Raw genomic sequence first — 13,592 nt, forward strand, 5'->3', positions numbered from 1 at the left:
CTCTTGTATTTCTGTATACAGAGAACTCCCCCTAGTGGTGGCTGCAGACAGGACCTTATCATGTATTTCTGTATACAGGGAGCTCCCACTAGTAATGGCTGCAGACAAGCTTTTATCATGTATTTCTGTATACAGGGAGCTCCCACTAGTAATGGCTGCAGACAGGTTCATATTGTGTGTCTCTATATACAGGGAGCTCCCCTAGTGGTGGATGCAGACAGGATCTTATCATGTATCTCTGTATACAGGGAGCTCCCCCTAGTGGTGGCTGCAGACAGAATCTTATAATGTATCTCTGTATACAGATAGCTCCCACTAGTAATGGCTGCAGACAGGATCTTATCATGTATCTCTGTATATAGGGAGATCCCCCTAGTGGTGGCTGCAGACTGCGTCTTATCATGTATCTCTTTATACAGGGAGCTCCCTCTAGTGGTGGCTGCAGACAGGATCTTCTTATGTATCTCTGTATACAGGCAGCTCCCCCTAGTGGTGGCTGCAGACAGGATCTTCTCTTGTATCTCTGTATACAGAGAACTCCCCCTAGTGGTGGCTGCAGACAGGACCTTATCATGTATTTCTGTATACAGGGAGCTCCCACTAGTAATGGCTGCAGACAAGCTTTTATCATGTATTTCTGTATACAGGGAGCTCCCACTATAATGGCTGCAGACAGGTTCATATTGTGTGTCTCTATATACAGGGAGCTCCCCTAGTGGTGGATGCAGACAGGATCTTATCATGTATCTCTGTATACAGGGAGCTCCCCCTAGTGGTGGCTGCAGACAGAATCTTATAATGTATCTCTGTATACAGATAGCTCCCACTAGTAATGGCTGCAGACAGGATCTTATCATGTATCTCTGTATATAGGGAGATCCCCCTAGTGGTGGCTGCAGACTGCGTCTTATCATGTATCTCTTTATACAGGGAGCTCCCTCTAGTGGTGGCTGCAGACAGGATCTTCTTATGTATCTCTGTATACAGGCAGCTCCCCCTAGTGGTGGCTGCAGACAGGATCTTCTCTTGTATCTCTGTATACAGAGAACTCCCCCTAGTGGTGGCTGCAGACAGGACCTTATCATGTATTTCTGTATACAGGGAGCTCCCACTAGTAATGGCTGCAGACAAGCTTTTATCATGTATCTCTGTATACAGGGAGCTCCCCCTAGTGGTGGCTGCAGACAGGTTCATATTGTGTGTCTCTATATACAGGGAGCTCCCCTAGTGGTGGATGCAGACAGGATCTTATCATGTATCTCTGTATACAGGGAGCTCCCCCTAGTGGTGGCTGCAGACAGAATCTTATAATGTATCTCTGTATACAGATAGCTCCCACTAGTAATGGCTGCAGACAGGATCTTATCATGTATCTCTGTATATAGGGAGATCCCCCTAGTGGTGGCTGCAGACTGCGTCTTATCATGTATCTCTTTATACAGGGAGCTCCCTCTAGTGGTGGCTGCAGACAGGATCTTCTTATGTATCTCTGTATACAGGCAGCTCCCCCTAGTGGTGGCTGCAGACAGGATCTTCTCATGTATCTCTGTATAATATGGCGTGTGCTGAGTGTTGTTCCGGGTTGTAGGGACACGCCGCCCGGTCCTGGAGGTTAAGCCTCCTTTTATATATAATCACGGTCAGGATCCAGTGTGAATGGTGTCAGTGTCGGAGGTGGAGGCTCTCGGGCTCCTGTGGCTCCCATCTCTTGGCCGTGCAGTCACATCTGAACAGTTGCCTCTTCTCTCTGCTGCTTCTGTGACTTCTGTCCCGTCCCCTATTGGCTGAGACAGAAGAGAAGGGACGAGGCGTAGATGACGCAATCACCTGAAATAAAGGAAATCTTCAGCCTGTATAGAACAGCGTGAATTACCGCTCAGCACAAGCCGCAACAATGCTGCCCCCTGCTGGAGAGATGGTGTACAGCCAGAAGAGGATGAGAGGCCGAGCATCATGGGACGAGAGCAGCTCACAGAAGAGACGCTGATAACGGGGGTTACAGATTGTAGTCCCCAGTAATGGCTGATAACAGGGAATAATAGATTGTGCTATCATCTCGGGTAAATATCGGCTGTGCGGTCACCTCCTACCTCCTACAAGGGTGGTCTTTCCTGCACACATGGGTGGTCTTATCCAGGGGTTCTGTCCTTCCCCGGAGCTCCGCTCTTCTGTGTGGTCCACTCTCCGGTGTGGTCCGCTCTTCTGTGTGGTCCACTCTCCTGTGTGGTCCGCTCTCCTGTGTGGTCCACTCTCCTGTGTGGTCTGCTCTCCTTCCTGTGAGGTCCGCTCTCCTTCCTGTGAGGTCCGCTCTCCTTCCTGTGAGGTCCGCTCTCCTTCCTTTGAGGTCCGCTCTCCTTCCTGTGAGCTCCGCTCTCCTTCCTTTGAGGTCTGCTCTCCTTCCTGTGAGGTCTGCTCTCCTTCCTGTGAGGTCTGCTCTCCTTCCTGTGTGGTCCGTTCTCCTTCCTGTGTGGTCCGTTCTCCTTCCTGTGAGGTCCGCTTTCCTTCCTGTGAGGTCCGCTCTCCTTCCTGTGAGGTCTGCTCTCCTTCCTGTGAGGTCTGCTCTCCTTCCTGTGTGGTCCATTCTCCTTCCTGTGTGGTCCATTCTCCTTCCTGTGAGGTCCGCTCTCCTTCCTGTGTGGTCCGTTCTCCTTCCTGTGAGGTCCGCTCTCCTTCCTGTGAGGTCCGCTCTCCTTCCTGTGAGGTCCGCTCTCCTTCCTTTGAGGTCTGCTCTCCTTCCTGTGAGGTCTGCTCTCCTTCCTGTGTGGTCTGCTCTCCTTCCTGTGTGGTCCGTTCTCCTTCCTGTGTGGTCTGTCCTCCTTCCTGTGAGGTCAGCTCTCCTTCCTGTGAGGTCCGTTCTCCTTCCTGTGAGGTCCGCTCTCCCTCTCTTGTGTGGTCCGCGCTCCCTCTCTTGTGTGGTCCGCTCTCCCTCTCTTGTGTGGTCCGCTCTCCCTCTCTTGTGTGGTCCGCTCTCCCTCGCGTGTGGTCCACTCTCCCTCTCTTGTGTGGTCCGCCCTCCCTCTCTTGTGTGGTCCGCTCTCCTTCCTGTGAGGTCCGTTCTCCTTCCTGTGAGGTCCGCTCTCCCTCTCTTGTGTGGTCCGCGCTCCCTCTCTTATGTGGTCCGCTCTCCCTCTCTTGTGTGGTCCGCTCTCCCTCTCTTGTGTGGTCCGCTCTCCCTCGTGTGTGGTCCACTCTCCCTCTCTTGTGTGGTCCGCTCTCCCTCTCTTGTGTGGTCCGCTCTCCCTCTCTTGTGTGGTCCGCGCTCCCTCTCTTGTGTGGTCCGCTCTCCCTCGCGTGTGGTCCGCTCTCCCTCGCGTGTGGTCCACTCTCCCTCGCGTGTGGTCCACTCTCCCTCTCTTGTGTGGTCTCATCTTGAGGTAACGACAAGTTAGCGTCTCCAAGATAATGGCCGCTGCTCTGTCAGCTCAGGGGTACAGCTTGGAGGATGGAGTGGGGTGTGGGGTCTATACATGGGGGGGTATCTGTGTCCCAGACTCCGGCCACCTCTTCTCAGACTCTGCGCCCCCCCATTACTCAGGATTCACTTTACCTCAAGTTTCCCCCATGGAGACGCTTCCCAGGATTAATGGCCCCCGCCCGTCCCCCGCACAGCAGCTGTACTGACCCCACACATTGTATAGTTTTGTCTCCTGCTTTTATGAATGTAGAAAACCTACAAAATGGTCAAAACCAAAGTAGAGTCCTCCGAATAAGAAGACCCCCAAACATGGAGTACAAAATGGAGTACGCGCTACCATAACCAGATTATACAGATAAATCATTCAAAAAGTGTGAACAGTGAGGAAAGCGTAATGACTGCGAGCCACCCCTATGGAAAACCATTAACCCCTATGGACAAAGGGCGATAAATCAACCGACAAGACCAAGATAATGGGAGAGAAAACCAGAAGCTGAAGGGAACATAAGGCCAATAAGATTACAGCACGATGTAAATGGCCGCAGTGTGGAACGCGCCTTTCACGGAGGCCCCGTGACGTGGTCCCGTGGAGCTGATGGTTCCATTTTAGCTCGGGGTCATGTGATGACTCCTGGCGCTATCATGACGTAGTTCCTGTTACAGCTGACAGAGCTGCTGCACTAAAGGAGAGCAGCATTTCTGCTGATCTCAGCTGTGCAGCTCTGATCAGGAGAAATGAATGAGCGATCAGACTGTTGATACTTATAGTCCCCTAGTAAAAAAAAACAAAAACAAAAGTTTAAATCACCCCCCCCCCATTTGCCCATTGAAAATTATAGGGTTAAAAAAAAAAAAAATATACACATTTTTGGTATCATCGCACTCAGAAACACCCGATCTATCAAAATCTAAAATCAATTAATCTGATCGGTAAATGCCAGAGCAGCAAAAAAAATTCCAAGCTCCAAAATTAGGTTTTTTGGCTGTCGTAAATTTTGCGCAAAATGCAATAACAGGCGATCAAAACGTAGCATCGGCACAAAAATGGTACCGTTAAAAACATCAGCTAGAGACGCAAAAAATAAGCCATCTCTGAGTCCCAGATTCCGAAAAATGAGAACGCTACAAGTCGCAGAAAGTGGCGCAAAAAGTGCACCACTTCTTTTGAACACATTTCTGATTTTTTTTTAACCCCTTAGATAAAGTAAACCTATACATGTTTGGTGTCTACAAACTCGTACCAACCTGAGACATCATTCACACATCAGTTTTACCATATAGTGAATATGGTGAATAATCTATCCCAAAACCCAAGACTGACTGAAAACTAAAAAAGTTATGGCTCTTGGAAGAAGGGAGCAAAAAACAAAAACGGAAAATTGCCCGGGGGTGAAGGGGTTAATGTTGATGATTATGGCTTACAGCCAATGGAAAACCCAAAGTCATTATCTGAGAAAATGATTATATTATATGAGACCAACTGAATAAATGATGTTACACTCAGAAATGTTGGCGCCTCCTGAGAAGTCTGTACAGTAAATGCCTCAATACTTGGTCGGGCTCCTTTTGCATGAATTTCTGCATCAATGCGGCAATGTGGCATGGAGGCGATCAGCCTGTGGCAATGCTGAGGTGTTATGGAAGCCCAGGTTGCTTTGATAGCAGCCTTCAGCTCGTCTGTATTGTTGGCTCTGGTGTCTTTCATAGATTCTCTATGGGGTTTAGGTCAGGGGAGTTTTCTGCCAATCAAGCCCAGTGATATTGTGGTTAGTAAACCAGGTATTGGTACTTTTGGCAGTGTCAATAAGGGCCGAGTCCTGCTGGAAAATGACATTTCCATCTCCAGAAGTCGGCAGAGGGAAGCATGAAGTGCTGTAAAATTTCCTGGTAGACGGCTTTGCTGACTTTGGTGTTGATAAAACACAGTGGAGCTACACCAGCAGATGACATGGCTCCCCAAACCATCACTGATTGTGGAGACTTCACACTAGACCTCAGCAGCTTGGATTGTGGCCTCTCCACTCTTCCTCCAGACTCTGGGACCGCGATTTCCAAATGAAATGCAACATTTACTTTCATCTGAAAACAACACCTTGGACACTAGCAACAGTCCAGTTCTTCTCCTTGGCCCAGGTAAGACGCTTCTGGCGTTGTCTATTGGTCATGAGCGGCTTGACACAAGGAATGTGACACTTGTAGCCCATGTCCTGGATACATCTGTGTGTGGTGGCTCCTGAAGCACTGACTCCAGCAGCGTCCACTCCTTGTGAATCTCCATCACATCCCAGAATGTCCTTTTCTTAACAAACCCATCAAGGCTGTTATCCTGGTTGCTTGTGAACCTTTTTCTACCTCACCTTTTCCTTCCACTCAACTTTCCATTAATATACTTGGATACAGCACTCTGTGAACAGACAGATTCTTTAGCAATGACCTTTTATGGCTTATCCTCCTTGTGGAGTGTGTCAGTGACTGGCTTCTGGACATGTCAAGTCAGCAGTCTTCCCCATGATTGTGTAGCCTACTGAACCAAACTAAGGGACCAGTTTAAATGCTTAGGAAGCCTTTGCAGGAGTTTTGTGGTAATTATTCTAATTTTCTGAGATAATGACTTTTGGGTTTTCATTCTCTGTAATCATTAACAGAAATAAACACGTGAAATATATCCCTCTGTGTGTAATGACTATATAATATATAATAAACACGTGAAATAGATCCCTCTGTGTGTAATGACTATATAATAAACACGTGAAATAGATCCCTCTGTGTGTAATGACTATATAACAAACACGTGAAATAGATCCCTCTGTGTGTAATAACTCTATATAATAATATATAGGAATAGATCCCTCTGTGTGTAATAACTCTGTATAATAAAATATAGGAATAGATCCCTCTGTGTATAATGACTCTATATAATAGACATGTGAAATAGATCCCTCTGTGTGTAATGACTCTATATAATATATAGGAATAGATCCCTTTGTGTGTAATGACTTTATATAATATATAATACACACCTGGAGCGATGAGAGGAAAGTCAATAGACGGCTCTGATGGGGGAAATGGGAAGAAACAAGGGGGAAAATATGCTAATGCTTTAAACTACAGAGTCGGAGACTCATCCAAGGTCTGAACCAAAAACTGAGCCAGAGCCCATTCCAGGGTCCAAACCAGAAATGGAGCTGTAGACTGTTGCAAGGTCCAAACCAGAAACCGAGCAAGAAACTGATCCAAGGTATTAACTAAAAATTGAGCATAAAACCGATCCAATGTCTGGTCTGGTCTCCGTTTTAGTACAATCGAAGGTCCAAACCAACCACAAACAGACCAAGAGACCCATCCAAGGTCCAAACCAGAAACTGAGCTGGGGACTGATCCAAGGTCAGAACCACAAAAGAAGCCAGAGACTCAGCCAAGGGATGAATCAGAAACCGAACTGGAGTCCGATGCAAGGTCTGAACCACAAACTGGACCAGTGACCCATCCAAGGACGGAACCAGAAACGGAGCCGGGAACCATTCCAAGGTCTGAAACACAAATGGAGCCAAAGAATAAACCAAGGGCTGAATTAGAAACTGAGATGGTAACCGATGCAAGGTCCAAACCAGAAATGGAGCCGGGGACTGATCCAAGGTCCGAATCATAAATGGAGCCAACGACTGAACCAAGGTCTCAACCAGAATCTGAGCCAGAGACTGATGCAAGGTTCGAACCACAACTGAGCCAGAGACCCATCCAAGGTCAGAACCAGAAATGAAGCTGGAGACTGATCCAAGGTCCAAACTAGAAACTGAGCAAGAAACCGATCCAAGGTCCTAATCAGAAATTGAGATGAAAACTGATCCAATGTCTGTACTAGAAATGGAAACGGAGGCCAATCCAAGGTCCGAATCAGAAACTGAGCAAGAAACCATTCCAAGGTCTGAACCAGAAATTCAGCCAAAAAAACGATCCAATGTCTGAACTAGAAATGGTAACAGAAAGAAATAGAGAGGGGTGTTCAATTGCCGAGCCAAAAGATCACTCGTCCGGAAGATCAGATCAATGTCACTTTATTTGCATACAGGTCTACGCGTTTGTATGCAAATAAAGTGACATTGATCTGATCTTCCGGACGAGTGATCTTTTGGCGCAGCAATTGAACACCCCTCTCTATTTCTTTCTGTTATCTGCCATTGGGTGTGACTCTCACAACTACATTTGGTGAGTAAGATTTCTCCCCACTCCCCACCCCGCACATATTTGGGTAAGAACCTATTTGCGCTTGTATTCCACAGCTTTTTCTTCTATGAACTAGAAATGGAGCTGAAGACAAACGGAGCTGAAGACTGACCCAAGGTCAGAATCAGAAACTGAGTTTGGAGACTGATCCAAGATTCGAACCAGAAGGCGATCCAAGGTCTGGGCTAGAAACGCAGCCAGAGCCTAATTCATGGTACGAACCAGATACTTTCCAAGGTCCGAACCAGAAACTTCTCCAAGGTCTGAACCAGAAACTGATCCAAGGTCTGAACCAGAAACTGATCCAAGGTCTGAACCAGAAACTGATCCAAGGTCTGAACCAGAAACTGATCCAAGGTCTGAACCAGAAACTGATCCAAGGTCTGAACCAGAAACTGATCCAAGGTCTGAACCAGAAACTGATCCAAGGTCTGAACCAGAAACTGATCCAAGGTCTGAACCAGAAACTGATCCAAGGTCTGAACCAGAAACTGATCCAAGGTCTGAACCAGAAACTGATCCAAGGTCTGAACCAGAAACTGATCCAAGGTCTGAACCAGAAACTGAACTGAAAACCATTCTAATGTCTGAACCACAAACAAAGCTGGAGACCAATCCAAGTTCCGAACCACACAGAGCAAGAGATCCATCCAAGGTCCAAACCAGAAATGCATCCAGTGACTGACGCAAGGTCTGAACCACAAAAGGAGCCGGAGACTGAACCAAGGTCTGAACCAGAAACCGAGCCAGAGACCGATGCAAGGTCTGAACCATAAATGCATAAATGGAGCCTGAGGCTGATCTAACGACCAAACCAGAAACTGAGCAAGAAACTGATCCAAGGTCCGAATCAGAAATTGAGATGAAAACCTATCCAAAGTCTGTACTAAAAATGGAGCCGGAGGCCGATCCAAGGTCCAAATCGGAAACTGAGCTGGAGATTGATCCAAGGTCCAAACCAGAACCTGAGCCAGAGACTGAACCAAGGTCCAAACCAAAATCCGAGCTAGAAACTGATCCAAGGTCTGAACCAAAAATTGAGAAAAAAAAACAACCCAATGTCTGAACTAGAAACAGAGCTGGAGACCGATCCAATGTTTGAATCAGAACTGAGCCAGAGATCCGAACCACAAACGGAGCTGGAGACAAAGTTTGAACCAGAATCAGAGACCTATCTAAGGTCTAAACCAGAAACAAAGCTGGAGATTGATCCAATTTCCGACCCAGAAATGGAGCCGGAGGCTGATCCAACGTACAAACCAGAATTAGAGCCAAAGACCCATCCAAGGTCCAAAGCAGTAATGGAGCCTGGAGACCGATCCAAGGTCCAAAGCAGTAATGGAGCCTGGAGACCGATCCAAGATCAGAATCACAAAGGAAGCTAGAGACCAGTTCAAGGTCCAAACCACAAATAGAGCCAGAGACCCATCCAGTATCTGAACTAGAAACAGAGCTGGAGACCGATCAAAAGTCCCAATCAGAAACTGAGCGAGGGGCCAATCCAAGGTCTGAACCACAAACAGAGAAAGTGACCGCTCCAAGGTCTGAACCAGAAACTGATCCAAGGTCTGAACCAGAAACTGATCCAAGGTCTGAACCAGAAACTGATCCAAGGTCTGAACCAGAAACTGATCCAAGGTCTGAACCAGAAACTGATCCAAGGTCTGAACCAGAAACTGATCCAAGGTCTGAACTAGAAACGGAGCTGAAGACTGATTCACGGTTTGAACCAAAAACCAAGCAAGAAACTGATCCAAGGTATGAATCAGAAGCCAAGCCAGATACCGATCCAAGGTCTTAACAAGAACTGGAGCCAGAAATTGATCCAAGGTCTTAACCAGAAACAGCGCTGGAGACCGATCCATGGTCCAAACCACAAATGGAGCCGGAGATCCAAATCAGAAATGGAACCAGAGACTGATCTGAGGCGCTGGTCACAACAGGGTACTGCACCTCAATTAAGGTGCGGTATCTATCTCAGGTAAGGGGGGTTAATCACCAGAGTTCACCATTCACACACTAGATACCGTTTAGGAGCCTTCACACAGGGTGGGAAGGATCAGGGTAGGCAAGGGGTGGCCATCACGATCATGAGACTTCCCCAGTCACTGAAGCCAGCCACCTGGGGGGCGGGGGGTTCCACCTGGGGGTAGAAATAAGCGCAACACACACACATCAAAAAACGGACCCGTCAGGACCATAGTTCTAGCAAGACATCTCTGGAAAGCTTGGACTTTACTAGGCCCGGGGCTTGCAGCGGGAGCTCAGCCAAGGTACCTACTGCTGAGGGGGAACACCCTAGAAATAGGACTCTCTCTCTCGCTCTCCTTCTTTCTCTAAACACCGGTGGTGACCCTTTACCAGATCTGAGCCCATCATGGCAGTGACCAGTGTAACCGGGCTGACAGTTGAAGTTGTGAGTAAACTACACCTTGAACTCGCAGAGACTGTGTTGGCATGTCCTTACCAGCACAGCAGCCCAGCACTTAAGCGCCAACGGCCGTTAACTCCCCTCATCATCCACCCGGGGCCCGCTCCGCCTGTGGGGAGCGATACCATCCTGGCTGCCATAACACCTGCCCTAGCGAGGAACCCTGCAGCGGCAGCTACTCCCTGGCCGCATACCACAGGTGGCGTCACGACAAACCTTCCCAAATACCCCGCTTCCCCCTCCATTTATTGTACTCCTCGGGGCAACGGAACCGGGCAATGCCACCTGTGACATCGCATGACCCGACACGACTTGGCAATGAGTAGGTTAACCACCTGCCCCATGGGGTGCTGCAGAACCAAGGTCCAAATTAGAAACGGAATTCGATACAGATTCAAGGTTCGAATCCGAAACGAAGCTGGATACCGATTCAAGGTCCAAACCAGAAGCTGGAGAGGAAGTGCACAGATTACAATCACTTCGGTCATGACTACTCTTCACCATCATGTGGAGGGAGACAGGTCACAGATCTGATCACAGGGCTGGTCACTGCTGCTCCTCACCATCATATGGAGAGAGACAGGTCACAGATCTGATCACATGGCTGGTCACTGCTGCTCCTCACCATCATGTGAAGGAGGACAGGTCACAGATCTGATCACAGGGCTGGTCACTGGTGCTCCTCACCATCATGTGGAGGGAGACAGGTCACAGATCTGATCACAGGGCTGGTCACTGCTGCTCCTCACCATCATGTGGAGGGAGACAGGTCACAGATCTGATCACAGGGCTGGAAACTGCTGCTCCTCACCATCATGTGGAGGAAGACAGGTCACAGATCTGATCACAGGGCTGGTCACTGCTGCTCCTCACCATCATGTGGAGGGAGACAGGTCACAGATCTGATCGCAGGGCTGGTCACTGCTGCTCCTCACCATCATGTGGAGGGAGACAGGTCACAGATCTGATCACAGGGCTGGTCACTGCTGCTCTTCATCATGTGAAGGTGGACAGGTCACAGATCTGATCACATGGCTGGTCACTGCTGCTCCTCACCATCATGTGGAGGAGGACAGGTCACAGATCTGATCACAGGGCTGGTCACTGCTGCTCCTCACCATCATGTGGAGGAGGACAGGTCACAGATCTGATCACAGGGCTGGTCACTGCTGCTCCTCACCATCATGTGGAGGAGGACAGGTCACAGATCTGATCACAGGGCTGGTCACTGCTGCTCCTCACCATCATGTGGAGGAGGACAGGTCACAGATCTGATCACAAGGCTGGTCACTGCTGCTCCTCACCATCATATGGAGGGAGACAGGTCACAGATCTGATCACAGGGCTGGTCACTGCTGCTCCTCACCATCATGAGGAGGGAGACAGGTCACAGATCTGATCACATGGCTGGTCACTGCTGCTCCTCACCATCATGTGGAGGGAGACAGGTCACAGATCTGATCACAGGGCTGGTCACTGCTGCTCTTCATCATGTGAAGGTGGACAGGTCACAGATCTGATCGCAGGGCTGGTCACTGCTGCTCCTCACCATCATATGGAGAGAGACAGGTCACAGATCTGATCACATGGCTGGTCACTGCTGCTCCTCACCATCATGTGGAGGGAGACAGGTCACAGATCTGATCACATGGCTGGTCATTGCTGCTCCTCACCATCATGTGGAGGAGGACAGGTCACAGATCTGATCGCAGGGCTGGTCACTGGTGCTCCTCACCATCATGTGGAGGGAGACAGGTCACAGATCTGATCACAGGGCTGGTCACTGCTGCTCCTCACCATCATGTGGAGGGAGACAGGTCACAGATCTGATCACAGGGCTGGTCACTGCTGCTCCTCACCATCATGTGGAGGAGGACAGGTCACAGATCTGATCGCAGGGCTGGTCACTGCTGCTCCTCACCATCATGTGGAGGGAGACAGGTCACAGATCTGATCGCAGGGCTGGTCACTGCTGCTCCTCACCATCATGTGGAGGGAGACAGGTCACAGATCTGATCGCAGGGCTGGTCACTGGTGCTCCTCACCATCATGTGGAGGGAGACAGGTCACAGATCTGATCGCAGGGCTGGTCACTGCTGCTCCTCACCATCATATGGAGGGAGACAGGTCACAGATCTGATCACAGGGCTGGTCACTGCTGCTCCTCACCATCATGTGGAGGGGGACAGGTCACAGATCTGATCGCAGGACTGGTCACTGGTGCTCCTCACCATCATGTGGAGGGAGACAGGTCACAGATCTGATCACAGGGCTGGTCACTGGTGCTCCTCACCATCATGTGGAGGGAGACAGGTCACAGATCTGATCGCAGGACTGGTCACTGGTGCTCCTCACCATCATGTGGAGGGAGACAGGTCACAGATCTGATCACAGGGCTGGTCACTGCTGCTCCTCACCATCATGTGGAGGGAGACAGGTCACAGATCTGATCACAGGGCTGGTCACTGCTGCTCCTCACCATCATGTGGAGGGGGACAGGTCACAGATCTGATCGCAGGACTGGTCACTGGTGCTCGTCACCATCATGTGGAGGGAGACAGGTCACAGATCTGATCGCAGGGCTGATCACTGCTGCACCTCACCATCATGTGGAGGGAGACAGGTCACAGATCTGATCGCAGGGCTGGTCACTGCTGCTCCTCACCATCATGTGGAGGGAGACAGGTCACAGATCTGATCGCAGGGCTGGAAACTGCTGCTCCTCACCATCATGAGGGGGGGACAGGTCACAGATCTGATCACAGGGCTGGTCACTGCTGCTCCTCACCATCATGTGGAGGAGGACAGGTCACAGATCTGATCACAGGGCTGGTCACTGCTGCTCCTCACCATCATGTGGAGGAGGACAGGTCACAGATCTGATCGCAGGGCTGGTCACTGCTGCTCCTCACCATCATGTGGAGGAGGACAGGTCACAGATCTGATCACAGGGCTGGAAACTGCTGCTCCTCACCATCATGTGGAGGGAGACGGGTCACAGATCTGATCGCAGGGCTGGTCACTGCTGCTCCTCACTATCATATGGAGGAGGACAGGTCACAGATCTGATCGCAGGGCTGGTCACTGCTGCTCCTCACCATCATGTGGAGGAGGACAGGTCACAGATCTGATCACAGGGCTGGAAACTGCTGCTCCTCACCATCATATGGAGAGAGACAGGTCACAGATCTGATCACATGGCTGGTCACTGCTGCTCCTCACTATCATATGGAGGAGGACAGGTCACAGATCTGATCGCAGGGCTGGTCACTGCTGCTCCTCACTATCATATGGAGGAGGACAGGTCACAGATCTGATCGCAGGGCTGGTCACTGCTGCTCCTCACTATCATATGGAGGAGGACAGGTCACAGATCTGATCGCAGGGCTGGTCACTGCTGCTCCTCACTATCATATGGAGGAGGACAGGTCACAGATCTGATCGCAGGGCTGGTCACTGCTGCTCCTCACTATCATATGGAGGAGGACAGGTCACAGATCTGATCACAGGGCTGGTCACTGC

This window comes from Anomaloglossus baeobatrachus (assembly GCF_048569485.1).
Source record: "Anomaloglossus baeobatrachus isolate aAnoBae1 chromosome 9 unlocalized genomic scaffold, aAnoBae1.hap1 SUPER_9_unloc_1, whole genome shotgun sequence".
In the NCBI taxonomy this organism is placed as follows: Eukaryota; Metazoa; Chordata; class Amphibia; order Anura; family Aromobatidae; genus Anomaloglossus; species Anomaloglossus baeobatrachus.